This window comes from Heterocephalus glaber, unplaced genomic scaffold, assembly GCF_053883595.1.
Source record: "Heterocephalus glaber isolate CG9 unplaced genomic scaffold, H.glaber_assembly_v1.0 deba00001472, whole genome shotgun sequence".
Lineage (NCBI taxonomy): Eukaryota > Metazoa > Chordata > Mammalia > Rodentia > Bathyergidae > Heterocephalus > Heterocephalus glaber.
Genome location: NW_028258315.1, coordinates 60287022 through 60310283, shown reverse-complemented (window position 1 = coordinate 60310283; position 23262 = coordinate 60287022). Strand labels below are relative to the sequence as shown.

The 23262-nt window shown below is 37.9% G+C and overlaps 1 protein-coding gene and 1 pseudogene across 4 annotated transcripts in view; one reads left to right on the top strand and one right to left on the bottom strand.

The window, feature by feature from the left end:
- Positions 1 to 23262, bottom strand: part of Edem1 (ER degradation enhancing alpha-mannosidase like protein 1) — a 213992-nt gene that overhangs the window by 51040 nt on the left and 139690 nt on the right. The window lies entirely within an intron of this gene.
- Positions 1696 to 5816, top strand: LOC101696897 (tripartite motif-containing protein 44 pseudogene; annotated as a pseudogene).

Below are 23262 nucleotides of genomic sequence, written 5' to 3'. Positions count from 1 at the left end.
GCTCAGGCTCCTCTACACAGCCTTCAAAGTCTCTCTCCTGTATACAGACAGATCTCAGTGTCCTTAGAAAGACATTGGCCCAGGATTTCTCAATTAACCCCACACAGGAAAGGATGTTGTAATTTTCCTTCCAGAACTCTTTAAGGATTAAATCTGTATTTGAGACTATCTTGGAAGCACAAGCAGCCAGCAGTGGGGTCGTAACTCAGGACTTTTTACCTAAGTTTAAACTAAAACACCATTCATGGGCTACCCACTCTGGACCCTCCCTGCCCCTCAGGAGCTTTCCTATCAATAAATATCTTCCCACTTTTAACCTCTGTCATTCCTAGGACTCATTCTTTGATTTCTAGAGAACAAGAACTCAGCACATCATATAATTAACAGGTTGGGAGATATAATATTTCCTATTTCATATTTCCCTCAACATTATTGGAGGTTCCACAAAGATAATAATAGGAGGTAAGAATTTAGTTTTATTGATTGTTAAATTATATTAAGTAACAAAAATTGTCATTTTTTTTTTTTGTCAGTCTTGTTTGTCACTGCTTGGGCCTCTTGTAAATGCTTTGTACTTTGACTTATTATACATTGTCATTTTGTTAAAATGATGATGTTTCTTTAAAAGGATATTTTACTTTTGAAGACAAGGTTTTATGTTTCTGTTCTATATTGATTGCTTGATTGACTTGTTAGACAATGCTGAGGAAAAGTAATATTAGATCATCATCTAATGGCATTTACCAATAATTACAAGTAAATTAGAAAATGTAGTAAAATAGGTCTCTCTGTAAAATCTAGCTTATAGTTCAACAATAGAGATGCCTATTGATAAAATGCAGGACCCCAGCTGTCAATTAATAAGGCACTAGCCCGGCAGCCACTCTTAAGACTTAGGGGACAGGTTTCACTGACCAGTCTGGCCAAATCTTTCTCTATACTCCAGAGAAATGTTGAGCCAGCTCTGCCTCAGCTTCCTTTCTGGTCTGATCTTCCACTGGTGGGTTGGCAGTCTTAGCTCTTGAGATTCCCCACTCTCACCTTTCCAGACTAAGAGTGATGAGTCAGGGGAAAATTGTCTCAATAACTCACAAATAACATGAGAATAAAAGACCTCCTTTCCTAGTCTCATTTCCAATCTCTTCTGCCAATCTTATACTCTCCTTTATAGAGGCATGTAAAGTCAGAAAGGATCTCTGAAGTACTCAATGTCTTTCTCCTAAGAACCTTTAAATTAAGTCCGTAGAAAATGAGTGTTCTTGCCAACACTAAAGATAGGGAAGTCATTTTAGATCAGGAAACATACCCCATCCCTGGGTTAGATGAGACATTGAGGTTTTGTCTGTCCAGGAGAGCACAAGAATGAGATGTCCCCACTTAGTGCTCTGGGCAACAATTTTCCTTGGGAGACTGCACCTGAGACCCCAAAGAACTGACTTCTGGGTGAAACCAGAAGGAGCTACTTCCATAAGCACAACACTTAAGGGACCAAAACACACTTAGTTTAAGGGAGAATCTTCTTCTCCCCCCCGCCCCCCGCACCATAGGTCTGGCTCTTATCATTTATGTATGAGAAAACACTTTGGCTAATAAATTGTAGACTAAATGCTAACAAGACAGGCAGCTAAATTCCTTTCAGGAGACAGATGTCTGATTGCATGGAACTAGTGAAAACTGAGTGACAACTGAGAGGTCATGGCCAAGGCTACTCTTTGGCAGATGCTTGAAGGTCCCCCCAGTGGAAACTGGCTCCTGACAGCCCAAATGGGTAATTAGTAGAAAAATCTCCACAAGGGCCAGGGATTTAGCTCAGTGGTTCCACCGCCTACTTCACAAGCACAAGGACTCGAGTTCGATTCCCAGTACCAAAAAAAGAGAAAAAAGAAAATTCTCCGCATAACTATTGTCCCCTAATTGTACTCCTCAGGGAGGTGAAAGGTAACCCTTCTAGTGATCATCAGATATTCTCTGTCTCAGAGTGACCTGACATGATGCTGGTAGGGCCCTTTCTAAAGCCTCCATTAAGACTTGAGCTACAGGACAAAGACTGTTCTCTCTCCACTGGTAAGATAGACACAAATAGAACAGTAACTCAGTAGAGGTTGTTTGACAAATCTTTAATAGGCTAGAAACTCTGAAGCTCTTGGGAATTAACTTTAGAACTCTTTGGCTGCATTACTAGTAGACTGCACCTCTCTAGGAGGCCTTACATGGAACACCTAATAAAGAAATGGTTTGCATTTGTGCTTTGCTAACTAGGAATAAAAGGGATCTCAACCAGCTTTTCTTTTCTATGTGCTTGTGCAAATCTGAAGAATGTGTATTGTGAACTTTGAACAATGCGTAGTCTTTGTCTTGCTGATGGAGGATACCTAGGTGATCAGATAGCACAGAGGTCTTGGTGGTTTCCTTCCAGGGTGAAGATCCCCTGAGGCTTTTGTCTACCTCTGTCTCTAAGAGTAATTTCTCTTGCAGGAAGAAGACATAGCCCTTTAATCTACCTGCCTCATTCTCTCTCAAAGGTTAAGAAACAGTGACCTAGATACTTTTGATTATTGGTTTGGCTAACAGTGTTTCCTTCAAAAAGACATGATTTTACAACTAAAATCAATTAATTGTATCTTGGGCTTTTGAAATTCATATGGGAGTAAAAACACAAGTTCCCTGGGGAAGGTAAGATTGTGAGCTGGTAAAGGGTGGCTACTCCAGTCCAAATTACCTTCTGGGCTCTCTTCAGATGCCAGCCACCTGCCATGGAGCTGTGATCCTAGACAACACTCTAGGAGCATAAGGAATCAATCAGAATCATAGGCACTCCTTGTTTCTGTTTTTTCCAGAATGTGGGAATGCCAAGTCAAAGTCTTTTACTCCTTTGGAATATTTACTCCTTTGGAATATATTCTTTTTTTTTTTTTTTTTTTTTTTGGTACCAGGGATCAAACTTGGGTCCTTGCACTTGCACAGCAGGAGGTGAAACCACTGACCTAAATCCCCAGCACTGGAATATATTCTTAAACACTGGCAGAAGTTCAATCCTCACATACTGAGGAAGAACAGCCTAACATTCTTCTGCACCCATGCATAGCCTGCCTATCCTCTAGATCCAGGATAGAATCCAGAAGGAAGTATTAGTTGCCATTTCACAACTAGAATTATACTGTAAAAGAGAGGGAAGATGGTCAGATGACCAGATCAACCTTATAAACAACAAATAACTGATGATGAATTCTGAAGTTCTGTCGGGCTTCTCCTTATCCTCCCTGTGGAAGGCTATTACTAGCTCTTCCTAGTGGAAACATCTGTTGGCTATACTCCTAATATTTCTGTTGATCTTATTGTTTGGCTCCTGTATACTTAACTGTCTTTCTGGCCTTGTCTTCTCCAGAGTCAAAGCTTTATGGCTACCCATGATGGAAATGTGTGATGCCTATCAAGGACCTTTAGATAGACCTTCTGAAGGGTAAACCTGACTGCCAATCACAACTACTACTCCATTCAGCCTGAAGTAGCTCAAGAAGTCATCACCCCTTGCCCCCTCATGGAAGTTCTGGATACTTCTTCAGAGAGGGTAATATTATAGATAGATGAGCTAGGTAGAAATATTATAGGCATTCAGATAGGTCTAAGTCCTCAAGAAAGCCAGGACAAAGGTGAAACAAACCACACCACCACATCAATTAGACTTCCTGGCTGTATGCACAGAAAGGCACAGACCAACCTAAGTCAAGGGGATTTGCTGGAAGGTTATTGGGGGCTCTTGGTATTGTAGATAGCTGTTAGTTATAAATATTACAGCCAGTTATACAGGGCTGGGCCTTCAGCATGGAGGACAATTGTGGCCTAAGGTAGATTCACTGAAGGCCAGAATTATAAAAGGAGGGAAACTACACACCCTTGTGCTTCCCCTAGCAGTGATTGATATTCTAAATAGATATCAATCACCTGGGTGGTGGGGTCAAGGTCTTAACCGAGCCTCTCCAGGAAATATCCTTGACCCTCACCCTTACTGAAAATCCTTGTACACTTGCTACATGAATTGCTTCCCAATTGTACCACCATTACCTAACTGACTGTACTTGTAACCTTACTGGGTGTTCATGGCTGTGGCCCACGTTGTACCCATGTGAGTTTCACCGTATAAAACTTCTCTGTAAAGCAGGGTCTTTGGCTACTCACTTGGGACCTCTCCTGCCCTTCAGGAGCTTTCCTATCAATGAATATCTTCCCACTTTAAAAAAAAATTAAAATAAAATAAAATTCTAGTCATATCCCAAGTTGTTTGTATGTCAGCCTATTCATAACTCAAGGGTGCATTGTATAAAATTTTTGCTTTAGAAATGTTTTCTTTTTCCAAAATGAAAGAAATTAACTGTTCCAGACAGTTTAATGCTAGATAGTGAAAAATGACAGGATTAGTTGGGTTGTATATTTCCTTTTCTTTCTAGGAATCTAAAAACATGTTTGGTCACAGTTCAAACCATATAATGGTTTGATTTGAGCAAGTCTCATAAATACTTAGAAACTCAATTTTCTAACCTCTTAAAAGAGGTGAATACTACTGCTATACTATAACTTTCAAACAGTTAAAAGTACAGTACTTGAGATGCTCAAGGACCTACGCTCCAGACCCACAGAGTCATGGCCCCAGTCCCTGCACAGAGATGTGGTGTAGCCCAGCCAGTTGGTGATTCCCACAGCAGGGTCCCTGGTGCCAAGGACTAGGACTCAAGGAGGCTGAGCCTAGGCAAGGCTGTGAGCTTGCAGGCCCTGAGGGCTCAGCCACTGAGTCACAGCCTCCACAGGCCCTCCACAGAGGGCATGGCCTTTGAGAAGCTGCCTCACAACAGCAATGAGGGCTAGCCAGAGAAGGCTCCAAGGGCCCAGGAAGTATACTTAGAATTCAGCTTCTGCTGCTGCCTTTGCCATGCTGAGGCACACAGGCAGAATTTCCTCAGTCACCTAGTGGAATAAGTCTGCAGCACCCAGGCGTGGACATCGAGGCATCTCTCAGACAGGACTTGGGTGGGGAAGAACAATGTGGAGCTAGGGCAGAGCTGGACAGGGAGGTAGAAAGTGAAGCAGGGGAGGAGAGTGAGTCTGAGGAAGACAGCTAATGGGAAGAAGAGAGTAAGACAGAGGAGGAGAGTGAGGAAGAGGGCCAAGAAGACAGTGAGGAATTCAAGGAAGATGTGCAAGACAAGGAATATGTGAAGAGGGACAACCAAGAAAAAGAATCTGAGGCAGAAGGAGAAACTGAGGCAGAGAGCAAATTTGACCCAGAAATAGAAATGGAAACAGAAAAAGTGGCCAAGAAGAAGTGTCCAGACCAGGGACTCAATTTGAACACTTACTGCCAGGCAGATAGGCAGCTCATCTGTGTACTGTGTCCAATCATTGGGGCACACCAGGGCCACCAGCTATCTCCCCTAGATGAAGCCTTCAAAGAGCTAAGAAGCAAAGACTCAGGTGGACTGAAGGAAGCTATGATAGAGTTGGTGGAAAAGTTAAAGTTAATGAGTTCAGACCCTACAGTAACTCAGGACCATATGAAGGTGTTTAGACAGCAGGAATTTAAGAAAGTTCAGAAAGTGATTGGTAATGAGTAAAAGGCCCTTCATCTAGTGGACAACCAGGAAGCAATGGCCATGGCTCATGTGACTGAGATATTGGCAGACATCCAGTCCCACGTGGACAGGTTGATGACTCACATGACCCAGGCCAAGGAACAACTTGATACCTCTAATGAATCAGCTGAGCCAAAGGCAGAGGGCAATGAGGAAGGACCTAGTGGTGCCAGAGAAGAAGAGAACACATGAAACCTTGGCATCCCCAGTAGAAAACCACCACTCCCCTTGTATATCTGTGACAGTGTGTAACAGCTTCTGATTTCTGTGAAAGCTGCCCAGCAACCAATGTCCTTCCTCAGATAAGTCCTAAGATCCACAGTAGGCACATATCTCTCGAAAAGACAACCAGACGTATGCTTACTGAGTGTGTGCTTCTCATTATCTTGTTGGGGTAGGTCAAGGAAAGAGTATCTTTGATCAACTGGGAGAAATTAAGAAGGATCATTTAAGAACCCTCCCCATGGCTGCTTTGAACTTACTCAGGAAATCAGTCTCTGTAATATAACAGAGGTAAAAAGTATCACTTCATCAGAAGAATCTGGAAAAATTTGGAAGGGAAGTCAGAGTTTTTGCCTACATGCAAACAAAAACCCCACCTTGTTCATACTGAAGCATTAAATAAAAGAGAAAAGGGGCAGGGATTTAGCTCAGTAATGCCACTGCCTGCCTCATAAGCACAAGGTCCCAAGTTCAATCTGAATACCAAAAAAATACATAAAAGAGGACAAAGTTAGGGGTGCACTAATTCACTACATGGTTCCACAATACAGAGACAAAGAGGGGCATAAAGGCCATTGTCTTGAGCTACAGAAGTGAAAAACAGATAGAGCCCCTCTCTCAGGCTACTTGATGAAAACTGAAGCCCACTGGAAAAGTGAAGAGAATCTCTGCAATAAAGGCAGACCAGATAACCATACTTGGTAAGTTGGAGGGATCATCACCTCCCATCAGAACCTGGACTATCTGCAGGGGAAGGGCAGCTGGAACCAGCAGTAGAACATTGCAGAGTTCAACCCTGCAGGAGGACAGAGAGCTCAACTTGGGACTTGCACCCAAAAATCTGCCTGAATCTCACGGGTCTGCCACTGGCTTGCTGAAACTCATTGACATATCTGCACACTGCTGCCTACATTGTCTACTGGGACAGAAGAGACATACCCTGAAGGAGGTCCTTCATTTTTATTTTTTATTTCTTATTTTCAAAATTTTTTGCTCTTATTTGTAATTTTTAATTTTTTTCTACTTTTTTCAAATTTTCATTTTTCTCTTCTTTTTTATTCTTTCTTTTCTCTTTTCTTTCTCTCTCTCTCTCACCCATTCTCTGACTGTCCAACCTTGTTCTTCATCTCCCTTTTTGTTCCTGTTCTGGCCCTAATTCAGATTTCTCTTTTATTTTTCTTATCTTTGATTTTTCCTTCTACCAATAGGCATTAGTTTTAAAGGAAAATAAATACAGTTTCTAGCCTCCCTATTGCAGTTAGGTGGTTCTATTCTCATCTTTGTTCTTTCATTCTGTCTTTTCCTCTTGTCTTGAACAGTTTTTTAGAATTTGCATGATCTTCATGTGTTCTATACCTTCACTGTTAACCTTTCCCTATCCTTCTACCTATCTATCCCTCCCTCCCAAACTCATTCTAAATCCCCATCCCAAAAGATAAGTGGTGATATTGAAGAGTTTATTCACTACCAACATACGTTGGGCTGGTCCTTGATTTTGATTTCATTCCCATAGTTAAAGGTGATAGATTCATAACTACCACAAATTATCATTTTCTAAGTTGTGCTTGATGCTATGGTGTTGCAGATTATATCACTTGGGCTAAGGTGTTGTGATTTATCAAATCAGTTTTCCTTCCTGGTATAATTAAAATAAGATAGACTCAGAGTCACTAGAGACTCAAAACCTAAAGACCATGTATATCTGGAAGACACCTCTGAGAAGCAATTATTCCATAAGAGTTCTAAATACAAGCAACAAAGATACTTACAATAAGCAACTTAAAAGTATCAACCCAGGAATTAAACCAAGGACAGTACTAAAAACGAAAATGAGAAGACATTTAAGTAAGGTTCAAATTCAGACTTCCACCACACCAAAGGCAAATTCTGGGGGAAACAAGGTGAAAAAGTCTGATAATCAACCACCTGAACACCCTGGACTGATAGCATAGGAAGTAACAAAACAGATGAATGAGGCCATAGAAAAATTTAAAACAGAAATAATTTCCCGGATAACTACAGAGATAGTGACCACAGTGAAAGACATGATTAGAGGCTGTAGAACAAAACAGATTTAAAAAATAGATGAACACAGAACCATGCTGGAAGCCATGAATGCCCAGCATAAGAAAGAAATGGAAACCAAGATCGCCCAACATAGGAAAGAAATGGAATCTATGAAACATATTCAAACAGATATCCAAGAGATTGAAAACTCCATTGAAAGTATTGAGAGCAGATTAAGGGAATGTGAAGATAGAATATCAGATATAGAAGACAGGATCACAGTTAGTGACCATGAAAACAGAGATGTCTTAAAAATAGGAACCATGAGAAATCAATCCATCAGCTGCTAGATGATGCAAAGAAGAATAACATAAGGCTGATAGGAGTCCACAAAAAAACAGGAGAAAGTACAATTGACATGAAAAAAATGTTCACAGAACTAATAGTAGAATACTTCCCAGACAGAGGTAGAAAATGGGACATAAAAATAAGTAAGGCATATAAAACTCCAACTAGCGAAGAACAAAAAACGAAATCTACACCTAGACATATGATAGTTAACATTGCAAAACCCAACAGAAGAACAAAATGCTACAAGCAGCTAGAGAAAAGAAACAAATCACCTACAAAAGAAAGCCCATCAGAAACACAGCAGACTTCTCAACACACCTCAAGACTAGGAGAACTTAGAGTGAAGTATTTCAAGCCAAAAAAGAAAATAACTTCCAACTTGGACTCTTGTATCCTACAAAATTATTTTCAAAATTGATGGGGAAATTAGATACTTCTGGGCAAGGGATTTAGCTCAGTGGTTCCACCACCTGCCTCACAAGCACAAGATAACAAGTTCAATCCCACGTACCAAAAAAAAGCAATTAGATACTTCCATAACAAAGAACACCTGAGAAATTTCATGAACACCAAACCAGTACTCCAAACAATGCTAAACAATACCCTGGAAACAGACAATGAAGGTCACAACTCCATGAAGCCCAAAGGACAGAAGCCACCAGGCAAGGCAAGAAAGTAAAAGAAAAGGGGGAAAAATTAAAAACAAAACAGTCAAGAACAATAAAATATCATGACAAGAATGAGTCAATATCTATCAATTATAACCATCAATGGTAATGGCCTCAATTTACCAATCAAAAGAAATAGACTAACAGAATGGATTAAGAAGCAAAATCCAGCAATATGCTGTATACAAGAAACACACCTAACTCAGAAAGAAATTCATTGACTGAAAGTAAAAGGATGGAAAACAGTTCTCCACACAACAGGAACCTGGAAAAAAGCAGGGGTCACAAACGTCTTTGCAGACAATGCAGAGTTCAAACTAAAAGTAATTAAGAGAGATAAAGATGGTCACTATACTGTTATGAAGGGAACAATCCAAGAGGAGGAGATGACAATCATAAACATACACACAAAATATGAGTGACCCCAACAATACAAAACAAATATTACTGGATATGAAAAACCAAATAAGCACTAATACAATTATACTGAGGGACCTCCATACCCCACTAACACAAATTGACAGAACATCTAGACAAAAAATGAAAAACAAAATTCTAGAACTGAACCAAGCTATTAAACAAATGAACTTAATTGATGTTCACAGAATGTTCCACCCCACAAAGTCAGAATATATGTTCTTTTCAGCTGCACATGGGTCATTCTCCAAAGTAGAACTCATGCTAGCTCATACGACATGTTTAATTAAATTTAAAAGAATTGAAGTTACCCCCTGTATATTATCAGAACACAGTGCAATAAAATTGGAGATCAATAGCATAAGAAACAATAAAACTCCCACAAAACAATGGAAATTGAATTAAAAAATCCTCCTGAACAACCAATGGGTCACAGAGGAAATTAAAGAAGAAATTAGAGAGTTTCTGATAGTAAAGTAAATGATAATGCAACTGCAACATACAGGAATCTGTGGAACACAATGAAAACAGTTCTATAAGGGAAATTAATAGCAGTGAATGACCATATTAGGAAAACAGAGAGAGCTCAAATAAAAAGCCTAATGCTGAACATCAAGCTCCTAGAAAAAGAAGAGCATGACAAACCCAAAGCTCATACAAGACAGGAAATTATAACAATGAGAGCAGAAATAAAGGCAATGGAGACTAAGAGAATAATACAAAAATCAATAAATCAAAGAGTTGTCTTTTTGAAAAAATAAATAAAATCAATAAACCTTTAGACAACTTTATTGAAAAATGGAAAGAAAAGGCTCAAATCAATGGGATTAAGAATGAAAAAGGTAAAGAATTAAGAGAATCATACCATAGTGATATATGAGGACCCATGTTCATAGCAGTACAATTTGTAATAGCTAAAACTTGGAAGCAGCCCAAATGCCCATCAACTGGACACTGGATAAAGAAAATGTGTTTTTTTATAAAAAGGAGTACTACTCAGCCATAAAAAATGAAAAATTAGAGGCTTTTATAGCTAAATAGATGCACATTAAGGTGATACTCAAGTGAAATAAATAGGGCACACATATGTAAATACCAAATAGTTTCTCTAGTGTGAGAAACAGAAAGTGTAAATAAGGACAAAAAGTTATAATAGATAATGTAAAATAGGAAGAAAATGGGTAAAAGGGAAGGGGAAGTGGGAGAAGTGAGGGAAAGGAAAGAAGGGAATGGAATCATATGAGAAAATGAAAAAATGGAAACAAAGTCTTTGTAAATAGGGAGGGATGGAGGGGTTGAAGAGAAGGCAGGGGAAGGGGATAAAATAAGAACCAAGAGAGATTATGTAAAGGTGCAAATTTCCAATTATGAATGTAATTATATTGTATACCTAAAATGTACCAATAAAAAAAAAATTTTTTAAAGAATGAAAAAGGTGAAGTCACAATATATCCAGCAGAAATCCAGAGGATCATCAATAGCTACTTCAAGAACTTGTACTCTAATAAAATGGAAAACACAAAAGAAACGGACAGATTCCTAGGTACATACTAATTGCCAAAGTTAAATGAAGAAGATATAGAAATTCTAAACACTCCAATAACAATGAGTGAAACTGAAAATGAAATAAAAAATTTAGCAACAAAGAAAAGCCCAAGTCCACATGGCTTCAATGCTAAATTCTACAAGACATTTAAAGAAGAACTATCGCCATTACTCTTTAAACTCATCAAGGAAATTGAAAGGGAAGCAAGGCTTCCAAATTCATTCCTGGAAGCAAGTGTTACTTTGATTCCAAAACCAGGGAAAGACCCAACCCAAAAAGAGAACTACAGACCAATCTCCCTAATGAACATAGATGCAAAAATTGTCAACAAAATACTGGCAAACAGAATACAGAGTGTCATCAAGAAGATCACACACCCTGACCAACTTGGATTTATCCCAGGGATGCAAGGATGGTTCAATGTACATAAATCAATAAATGTAATACACTATATTAAGAGAGACAAAGACAAAAACCATTTGATCATCTCAATAGATGCAGAAAAAGCATTTGACAAAATCCAACAGCCATTCATGATAAAAATGCTACAGAAAATTGGAATATACGGTCTTTATCTCAACCTGATTAAGGCTATCTATGAAAACCAACAGCCAACATCATACTAAATGGTCAAAACCTGAATACTTTAATGCTAAAATCAGAAACAAGACAAGGATGCCCACTATCACCACTCCTGCTCAATATCATTCTGGAAACATTAGCCATAGCAATTAGAAAAGAGAAAGAAATAAAAGGAATAAAGATAGGAAAGGAAGAATTTAAACTGTCATTATTTGCTGATAATATGACAGTTTACAAAAAAGACCCAAAATACTCTGCCAAAAGACTTCTAGACTTAATTGCCAGATTCAGTAGAGTAGCTGGATATAAGGTCAACACTCAAAAAACAATAGCTTTCTTATACACAAGTAACAGACTCACTGAGAGAGAAATTAGGGAAACAATTCCATTTCAATAGCATCCAAACAAATGAAATATCTAAGAATCAATCTAACAAAGGAAGCAGAAGACCTCTACACTGAAAACTACAGAACTCTGAAAAAAGAGATCGAAGAGGATATAAGAAAATGGAAAGACATCTCTTGCTCCTGGGTAGGAAGAACTAACATAGTATCAACATACTTCCAAAACTAATGTATAGATTTAATGCAATACTGATTGAAATTCCAACAATATACTTCACAGAAATAGAGAAAACAATCCAAAAATTCATTTGGAACCAGAAGAGACCTAGAATAGCTAAAGCAATTCTAGGCAACAGAGACATGGCTGGGGGTTTCACAATCCCCAATTTGAAACTATACTACAAAGCTACTGTGATAATAACAGCATGGTACTGGCAAAGGAACAGACCTGAGCATCAGTGGAATAGATTAGAAGATGCAGAAAGAACTCCAGACATACTCAGCCACCTCATCTTTGACAAAGGAGCCAACCACCCTCACTGGAGGAAAGATAGTATCTTTAACAGATGGTGTTGTTAAAACTGGATTTTAACCTGCCAAACATTACAATGAGACCCATATCTATCACCATGCTCTCAACTAAGATTGAAGTGGATTAAAGATCTAAATATTAAGACAGAAACACTAAACTTGCTGGAAGATAAGTTAGGTAGAACTCTTGAAGACATTGGCTTAGGAAAAGACTTTATAAACAAAACCTTAGTAGCATGGGAGCTAGCACAAAGAATCAACAACTGTAATCTCATCTTATTAAAAAGCTACTGCACTGCAAGATAAACCACCAACAGTGTGAAGAGACAACTTAAAATGTGGGGGAAAAAACTTAGCAGCTGTATCTCAGACAAAGGGCTACTATCTAGAATATATAAAGAACTGAAAAAATCAGACCTCCCCAAATTTAAAACCCAATTCAAAAATGGGCATCTGAAATGAACAGACATGTCTAAAACAAAGAAGTAAAAGCAGCAAATAAACATATCAAAAAGTGTTCATTATCACTGGTTTTTCAAGAGGTGCAAATGACAACACTGAGATTCCACTTCACCCCAGAAAGAATGTCTGCTATCAAGAAATCAACCAATATCAAATGCTGGCAGGATTGTGGGGAGAAAGTAACCCTTCTCCATTGTTGGTGGGAGTGCAGATTGGTGCAACCACTGTGGAAATCTGTATGGAGATGCCTCAAACAACTAGGACTACAGGTCCTATTTGACTCACCTATTCCCCTCCTGGGTATCTTCCCAAAAGAATTAAAAAGAATCATACCAGAGCAATATATGTGCACCCATGTTTATAGTGGCACAGTTCGTAATAGTTAAAGCTTGGAAACAGCCCAAGTGTCCATCAACTGGAACCTGGATAAAGAAGATGTGGTTTTTTTATAAAATGGATTACTATTCAGCCATAAAGAACAACAAACTAGAGACATGTATAGCAAAATGGATGCATATTGAGGCCATACTCTTCAGTGAAATAAATAGGACATACATGTGTAAATACCGAATAGTTTCTCTAGTGTGAGAAACTGAAAGTATAAATAAGGGTTAAAATGATTAAAATGAATAATTGATAATTTGATATAGGAAGAAAAAATTTCAAAAGGGTAGGGGAAGTGGGAGGGGAAGGGGAAAGAAAAGAAGGGTAAGGAAAAAATATGAGAAAAGGAAAAAATGGAAACAAAGTCTTTGTAAATAGGGAAGTGGCAAGAGGGAGAAAGGAGTACAGGGAATGGGGAAAAAATAAGAACCAAGATAAATCATGTACAGGTACAAGTACCCAATGATAAATGTAAATGTAATGTATACCTAAAATGTACCAATAAAAGAATTTAAGCAAAAAAAAAAAAGGTTTCTTTAAAAGGCAAGGGATAATGAAAAATCAATCCAACAGATGCTAAATTACACAAAGAAGAATAACAAGATTGAATGGAATCAATGAAAATTCAGGGGATATTACAAAGGACATTTTTTTAAAACTTGTTCACAGAAGTAATGGCAGAAAACTTTTCAAGCATGAAAATGAATTTGACATATAGATAAATGAGACATATAGAGCTCATTTACCCATGATTTTCAAAATCTACACTAAGGCATATAACAGTCAAGATTCCAGAAATTCAACACAAGAACAGAATATTAAAACCTGTTAAAAGAAACAAATCACTTATAAAGTAAAGCCCAACAGAATCACAGCAGATTTCTCAAGAGTTTTTACTCTTAAGTCAATGAGATCATAGAGTTAAGTATTTCAAGCCAAAAAAAAGATCTCTGACCCAGACTGATGTACACTACAACACTATTTTCAAAACTGATGGAGAAAAAAGATACATCCATTACAAAGAACACCTGAAGAAATTCACGACCACAAAACCAGTACTCCAAAATTTTCTGAAGGATATTCTACAAAGAGACAATGATGACTTCAATTCCATGAGCCCTAATAGAATGATCAAAGTATCAAACAAACAATAAAACCAAGGGAAAATAAAGGGAATCAACAACAGGAAATTATATGAAAAGGATAAATCAATACAAATCAGTTACAAGAATCAATGTAGTCTCAATTCACCAATCCAGAAACACAGTGACAGAATGGATTGATATAAGAGATCCAACAATATGCTGCATACAAGAAACACATTTAAATCAAAAAATTCATGCACTTAATGTCAAAGGATAGACAACAATACTCCATGTGAAAAGAACCTGAAAAAAAGCAGGGATAGCTATTCTATTTGCAGACAAAGTGAATTTCAAACCAAGACTGATCAAGAGAGAGAAAGGTCACTACATCTTTTTAAAAGAAACAATCCAAGAGGAAGAAAAAATAGTCATAAATATGTATGCACCAAATACCAATGCAACCAACTATATAAAACAAATATTAACAATCATGAAAAATCAAATAAGCACTAATCCAATTGTAATGGGGGACCTCAATGCCCCACTTTCACAAAAAGACAGATCAACTGCACAAAAAATCAACATAGAAATATCAGAACTAAATGAAACCCTTGAATAGATGGACTTGATAGCGGTCTACAGTGTTCCACTGCACAACATCAGAATACACATTCTTCTCAGATGCATATGTGACTTTCTTCAAAATAGAACACATACTAGCTCATAAAACATGCTTAAATGAATGCAAAGGAATTGAAATTGTTCCATGCATATTATCAGACCATAAAATTAACACACTCCTGAACAGCCAATTAATTGGTAATAGATGAAATCAAAGAAGAAATTAGAGAGTTTCTACAATTAAATGATAATGCCAGTACAACATACTAGAACTTGTGGGACACAATGAAAGCAGTCTCAAGGGAGAAATTGGTAGTACTGAATTCTCACATCATAAAAACAGAAAAGGCTCAAATAAATATCCTAGTGCTGAAACTAGAAAAAGAAAAGCAAGTCAAGCTCCAAGCTTTTACAAAGCAGGAAATTATAGGCTTTCTTTTTTTTTTTTTTTTTTGAACAGGGGATTGAACTCAGGTCCTTGTGCTTGTGCAGCAGGTGGAGAAACCATTGAGCTAAATCCCCAGCCAAAGCAGAAAATTATAATGGGATTGAGCCTAAGAAAACAGAAGAAAGAATCAATGAATTGAAGAATTGTTTCTCTGAAAGATAAAATAATATTAACAAATCCTTAGCCAAACTTATCAAAAAAAAGGAAAGACTCAAATGCATGCAATTAGGAATGAAAAGGGTGAAGTAACAATAGATCCTGCAGAACTCCAGATTATCAATACCTACTTCCAAAACTTGTATTCTAATAAGATGGAAAACACAGAAGAAATGGACAAATTTCTAGGTACATAAGCATTACCAAAGCTGAATCAGGAAGATACAAAAATTCTAACTATACCAATATCAGTAAATGAAATTGAATATGTAATTAAACCTACCAACAAAGAAAAGCCCAGTTGTTCATGGATTAACTGCTGAATTCTGCAAGAAATTTAGAAAGGGCCAGGGATTTAGCTTAGTAGTGCTGTGCCTGCCTTGCAAGCTCAAAGTCCTGAGTTTGATCCCCAATACCAAAAAAAAAAAGATACTGTAAATAGAATGCAGCAAATCATCAAGAAGATTATGTACCATGATTGAGTAGGATTCATACCAAGGATACAGGGATAGTTCAACATATACAAATCAATAAATACAATAAACCATATTAACAGAGCCAAAGACAAAAACCACATGATTCTCTCAGTACAGGCAGAAAAGGCATTAGTCAAAGTCCAATACTCATTCAAAAAAAAAAGTCCTACAGAAAATTGGAATAGATGTTCTTTCTCTCAATCTGATAAAAGCCACCTATGACAAGCCAACATCATACTAAATGGTCAAAGACTGAAAGTTTTCACTCAAAAATCAGGAATAAGACAAAGATATCCACTATCACTACTCCTTTTCAACATACTTCTACAAACATTAGCCAGGGTTATTAGACAAGAGAAAGAAATAAAAGGAATAAGGACAGGAAAAAAGAAGTTAAATTATCCCTATTTGCAGATGAAATTATATTTTACGTAGAAGATCCCAAAAACTCCACCAAAAGATGTCTAGATTTAATAACCAAATTCAGTAGTTATTGGATACAAAGTCAACACTCAAAAAGCAATAGCTGGGGCCAGGGATTTAGCTCAGTGGTTTCAGCACCTGCCTCACAAGCGCAAGGATTCAGGTTTAATCCCTGGCACCAAAAAAAAAAAAAAAGCAATAACCTTCTTGTACATGAATAACAAACTCACTGAGAGAGAACTTAAAGAAACCACACCTTTCACAATAGCATCCAAAAAATGAAATACTTAGGAACTAATATAACAAAGGAAGTAAAGACCTTTACATTACCATACTCTGAAAAAGGAAATCAAGGAGGTTATCAGAAAATGAAAAGATATCCCTTGTTCTAGGGTAGGAAGACTAAATACAGTGAAAATGGCCATACATCCAAATTTGTTATACAGATTTAATGCAATCTCAATCAAAATACCAATAGCATGCCTCACAAAGTTAGAAAAAACAACCCTAAAATTCACTTGGAACCAAAAGAGACCTAGACTAGCAATTTTGGGCAATAGAGGCAAGGCAGGGACCATCACGATCTCTGGCTTGAAATTATGCTAAAAGTCTACTGTGATGAAAACAGCATGGTACTGGGGAAAAAAACAGACCTGAAGATCAATGGAACAGATTAGAAGATACAGAAATAACTCCCAACATGTTGTGCCACCTTATCTTTGGCAAAGGGGCCAAACAGCCTTCACTGGAAGAAAGCCTCTTTAATAAATGGTTCTGGAAACACTGGCTTTCCACATGCCAAAGATTAAAATCAGAACTATATCTCCCACCATGAGCTAAACTAAAATTGAAATGGATCAAAGATCTAAACATTAAAACAAACACACTAAATCTGCTGGAAGAGAGAATAGGTAGGACTCTTGAAGACATAGGTGTATGCAAAGACTTTATGAACAAAACCTCAGTCACACAGGAAATATTACAAAGAATCAGCAACTGGGATCACATCAAATTCAAAAGCTTTTGCACCACAAATGTAATCAAAACAAAACCCACAGAATGAGAAAAAATTTTTGCCATCTGTTCCTCAGAAAAAAGACTACTATCTAGAAAATATAAAGAACTCAAAAGGTCAGACACCCCAAATTTAAAGACCCAATCCAAAAATGGGCATCTGAAATGAATACACACTTCTCAAATGAAGAAGTACAAATGGCAAATAAATATGTGAAAAACTGTTCAACATTATTGGTCATTTGTGAAATGCAAATTAAAACAATGTTGAGATTCCATCTCACTCCAGAAAGAATGGCTGCTATCAAGACATCAACCAATAACAAATGCTGGAGGGGCTGTTAGGAAAAAGGAACACTTCTCCACTGTTGGGGGGAGTGTAGACTGGTGCAAGCACTGTGGAAATGAGTGTGAAGATTTCTCAAGAAACTAAAACTAGAGGTTCCATTTGACCTAGGTATACCTCTTCTTGGTATCTTCCCTAAATAATAAAAAGTATCATACCCAGCAATTAATGCACTCCCATGTTTATAGTGGTACAGTCTGTAATAGCTAAACCTTGGAAACAGCCCAAATACCCATCCATGGATGAGTGGATAAAGAAGACGTGGGGTTTTTTCATACAATGGAATACTCCTCTGCCATAAAGAAGGATAAACTTGAGACATTTTTAGGCAAATAGTTGCACTTTGCCACCATACTCTTAAGTGAAATAGATTAAACACACATGTCTAAATATCACATTCTCTGGTGTGAGAAACCAAAAGAGTAAATAAAGCCCAAAATATATAATAAATTTTGGGAAGTGAGAAGAAAATATTTGAAATGTGAAGGGAAATAAAGAAGGAGGGGGATGGGAGGAAGGGAAAAGAAAAGAGAATAGAAGAAAAATGGAAACAAAGCTTTTGTAAATAAGGAGGAGAAGAAGGGTTGAAGGGAGTGGAGGTGATTGGAGGAAAAAAAGATCAAGATATATTATGTACAGGTACAAATTCCCTATGATCAATGTTACCATCATGTAAATCTAAAATGTATTGATAAAATTAATTTTTAATAAAAGGAATTCTGCTTCCTGTGTCATCTTCAATCCCACTAGACTTTACAAGAATATATATACTTTTGTGCTTCAGGATTACTACTTAAGCATGTTGGACCCTTTACTTTTGTTTTGTACTACCAGACTAGAATTTGAACCCAGGGTCTTCACACTGAGCTACATCCCCACCCCCTTTTTTATATTGAAAGAGGATCTTACTAAGTTGCTAAGTTTTTCTGGCTGGGCTTGATCTTGTGACCCTCCTGCCGTAGCCTCCCACAGCCACGTGCCCCATGCCCAGCTCCTTTCACTGACTTTTGATGTCTTTCTTACTTAAATTACCCAACTGCTTTCATAATGACAGCACTGTCCTCCCTCACCCATAGCCCAATTATGATGCTACCTTAATGACCTTGGAATATCAAACTTTTTCTATGCAAGTCACAACTTCCTGAAGCTATTAATATTTTTTCTAAAAAATGAGAGTGATTAATAAAATTAAGGAACTGTTTCTGCTTGCCTAATCCAAAATAAAACTCCTAGTGATAGTATATGAAAATCCATTCCAGCTTTATGAAACACATCATTTATCTTCATTAGTTAGTTATTAGTATCTACGGACCTCCCACTGGGTATGAAACATCCTGCAACACATTCTAGAAGATAGGAAAAAAAAAAAAGAAGATCCAATCCATATCCCTGAAAAGCTTAAAATTTATTAAGAGAAAATGTACAAAATGTATAACTATGAAGGCAACCCATGAAATGTAAAGTCCAAAATATAATGAAATCAATAGAAGTAATATTCTAGTGTTTAGAACCAGAACAGTTCATGTTCATAATTCTATTAAGTACTCAAAGAGGCATTTTTAAAATATGTTTGAAAATATTAATTAAGATCATTAAAAATCAAGATATTTTAGACAAAACAGAGATTCATGTGTTTTCTTTAAAAGTCCAATAAGCTGGCAAAACTAAACCCATATCCCTGCATTAAAAAATCAACCAGAGGTCTGTGCACGCCCTACCGAGGTCCTGAGTCACGAGGAAGACGCCGAATCACCCCGCTACAGACAGGCAGGTCTGCCCAAACCCTGCCGAGGTCCCCAGTCGCATGGAACACACTCCAAATCAGCCCACTGCAGACAGGCAGGTCTGTGCACGCCCTACCGAGGTCCTGAGTCACGCGGAAGACACCGAATCACCACACTGCAGACAGGCAGCCACCTGATTAAACATTACCAAGGTGCAGAGGACACCGGACCACCAGACCAAGGTACTGAGTCCCACTGCTCCCGGCCCAGAGGAAGGGGCTTCTGAGCCGTCGTACCACTGCTCCTGGTCCAGAGGAAGGGGCTTCCCAGTCACCATCACTCCGGATGCTCCCAGCCCAGAGGAAAGGGCTTTTGGGTCACCTTCTGTCCCGCTGCTCCTGGCCTAGAGGAAAGGGCTTTTGGGCCACCATCGCTCCCACCACTCCCGGCCCAGAGGGAGGGGCTTCTGAGCCACCATCCCACTGCTCCTGGTCCAGAGGAAGGGGTTTCCTGGCCACCATCCCTCCGGCTGCTCCAAGCCCACAGGAAAGGGCTTTTGGGTCACCAACCCTACCACTGCTGCCGGCCCCTGTCCCACCTCACCCAGCTCAGAGGAGGTAATCTGTGCAGGCGCTAACAGCCCCCCGCCCCAGTCAAAATGAGAAAACATGTAAATAAGTCTCAAAACCAGATTTCCAGATCACCTACAGCAACCACAAAGGGAAATGAGATGGAAAACTCTGATATTCAACCACCTGGAAGCACTGAACTGGCAAAAAAAGGGGATCTGGAAAAAATAAAATCAGAAATAATTTCTCAGATAACAGGAGAAATTGTGCCCCTAGTGCAAGACATGATTGATAAATCTAGAGAGGAGTTGAGGAACATGATGGAATCCCAACATAAGAAACAAATGGAATCCATAAAACAGATGCAAATAGATTTCCAGGACATGAAAAACTTCATCGAAAGTCTGCGCAGCAGAATGAACCAATGTGAGGATAGAATTTCACACATAGAAGATAAGATTGCAATTAGTGAGGAGGAAAAGAAAAATTGCTTTAAAATTGTAACGGAACACAAGAAATCAATCCAGCAGCTGCTAGATGATGCAAAGAAGAATAACATAGAACTGATTAGAGTCAATGAAGAAAGAGGAGAGAGTGCAAATAACATTAAAAAAACTGTTCACAGAAGTGATGGCAGAAAAATTTTCCAAGGAGGGGAAAAGAACTTGACATACAGATAAGTGAGGCATAGAGGACTGCAGCTGGCCTTAATCAAAAAAAATCTACACATAGGCATATAATAGGATTCCAGAAATCCAACAGAAGAACAAAATTCTACAAGCAGTGAGAGAAAAAATCCAAATCACATACAAAGGAAAACCCATCAGAATCACAGCAGACTTCTCAATGCAAACCCTCAAAGCAAGAAGAGCCTGGAGTGATGTATTTCAAGCCCAAAAGGAAAACAGCCTCCAACCCAGATTGATGTACCCTGCAAAACTAGCTTTCAAAATTGATGGAGAAATACAATACTGTCATAATAAGGACCACCTCAGGAACTTCATGAATACCAAACCGGCACTCCAAAAAATTTTAGACAATACCTTAGGAAAAGTCAATGAGGATCATAACCCCAGGAAACCCAGGAGAATGAATCCATTGGGCATGACAAATTAAACACAAAGGGGGAGAATCCAACAAAAAGAAAAAGCCATGACAAGGCTTTTAAAAATTTGAACTTCATCTCCCTAATGAGTGTATAATTCAATCATTATTGTACTGAATATTATTTTTCTGATTCTAGAGTTGCACACCATTCCTTGTGCTATACTGGCTATCTATCATCTTCTTATGTCTACATTTTAATTGGGTTGTCTATTAATGAGCTCTAAGACTTCTTTATATATTCTGGTCATAGGTTATATGTATTGTAAATATGGTCTGTTTAAGGACTACTTTTCATTTTAATGATGTCATAAAGTTCTAAATTTTGATGGAATCTCATTTATCAAATTTTTCTTTTATACATCATGTCTTTTGTATCCTAGGTAGCTTTTTCCTACCCTGAATTCATAAATAGTTTCCCTTATAATTTCTTCTTAAAGTTTTATAATTTTAGGCTTTCTTATTTAGGTTCATAGATCCCTTCAAGTTATTTTCATGTATGAAAAAAAAGGGTTCAGGTTAATTTCTTTTTATATTAAATTCTTTTATTGGCACATTGTAGGTATACAACACAATTACATTTCTCATTGGGAATTGGACCTTTATATAATGCCTCTTGGTTCTTATTTTTTCCCAATTCCTAGCCCTCCCTTCACACCCTCCAACCATCCCTATTTACAAAGACTTTATTTCCATTTTTTCCATTTCTCATCATTTTTTCCTTTCCCTTCTTTCCTTTCCCCTGCCGCTCCCATGACCCCTACCCCATTAGACCTTTTATTCCGATTTTACATTATCAATTATTCATTCTAATCATTGGTACATTTTAGGTATAAAATATAATGACATTCATCATTGGAAATTTGCACCTTTACATAGTCTCTCTCGGTTCTTGTTTTTCACCCTTGCCGAGCCCTCCCTTCACTCCCTCCATTCCTCCTTATTTACAAAAATTTTGTTCCTATTTTTCCATTTTCTCATATTAATCCCATTCCCTTCTATCCTTTCCCTTAGCCCTCCCACTTCCTTCCCCTTCACCCCTTTTCTTCCTATTTCACATGACCTATTATACATTTAGTCCTTATTTACACTTTCAGTTTCTCACACCAGAGAAACTTTTTGGTATTTACACATGTGTGTCCTATTTATTTCACTTAAGAGTATTGCCTCAATGTGCATCCACTTAGCTATAAATGTCTCTAATTTCTCATTTTTTATGGCTGAGTAGTAGTCCATTTTATAAAAAAAAACACATTTACTTTTTCCAGTCTCCACTTGATGGGCATTTGGGCTGTTTCCAAGTTTTAGCTATTACAAACTGTGCTGCTATGAACATGGGTGCACATATATCACTGTGGTATGATTCTTTTAATTCTTTGGGGAAGATCCTCAGCAGTGGAATAGCGGGATCAAATGGGATTTCCAGTCCTAGTTTTTTTAGGTATCTCCATACTGATTTCTACAGTGCTTGCACCAGTCTACACTCCCACCAGCAGTGGAGCAGGGTTTCTCTTTCCCCACAGCCCCGCCAGCATTTGTTATTGGTTGATTTCATGCTAGCAGCCATTCTTTCTGGAGTGAAGTGGAATCTCAGTGTTGTTTTCCTTTGCATCTCTCAAATGACCAGTGATGTTGAACATTTTTTCATGTATTCATTTGCTATTTCTACTTCTTTGTCTGAGAAATGTTTGTTCATTTCAGATGCCCATTTTTGGATTGGGTCTTTAAATTTGGGAGGTCTGATCTTTTAAGTTCTTTATAGATTCGAGCTAGTAGACCTTTGTCTGAGGAAGAGCAGGTGAAGAATTTTTCCCACATTGTGGATTGTCTCTTCACACTGCTGGTGGTTTCTCTTGCTGTGCAGAAGCTTTTTAATAAGAAAGATGCCATTTGTTGATTGTTTGTGCTAGTTTACGGGCAACTGAGGTTTTGTTCATAAAATGTTTTCCTACACTGATGTCTTCAAGAATTAATTTTTTACTTGAAGACACCAGGTGTTCTAGTGACATTTGCTGAAAACACCATCTCTTCCTCGGCTCTTGAATTGAGTTTATATTCTATAAAATGCTAGTGTTCAATAAACATTCAAAATTCAGTGGACCATATATGTGTGGTTCTATTTCTAGATTCTCTGTTTTATTCAAATGATCTATATGTC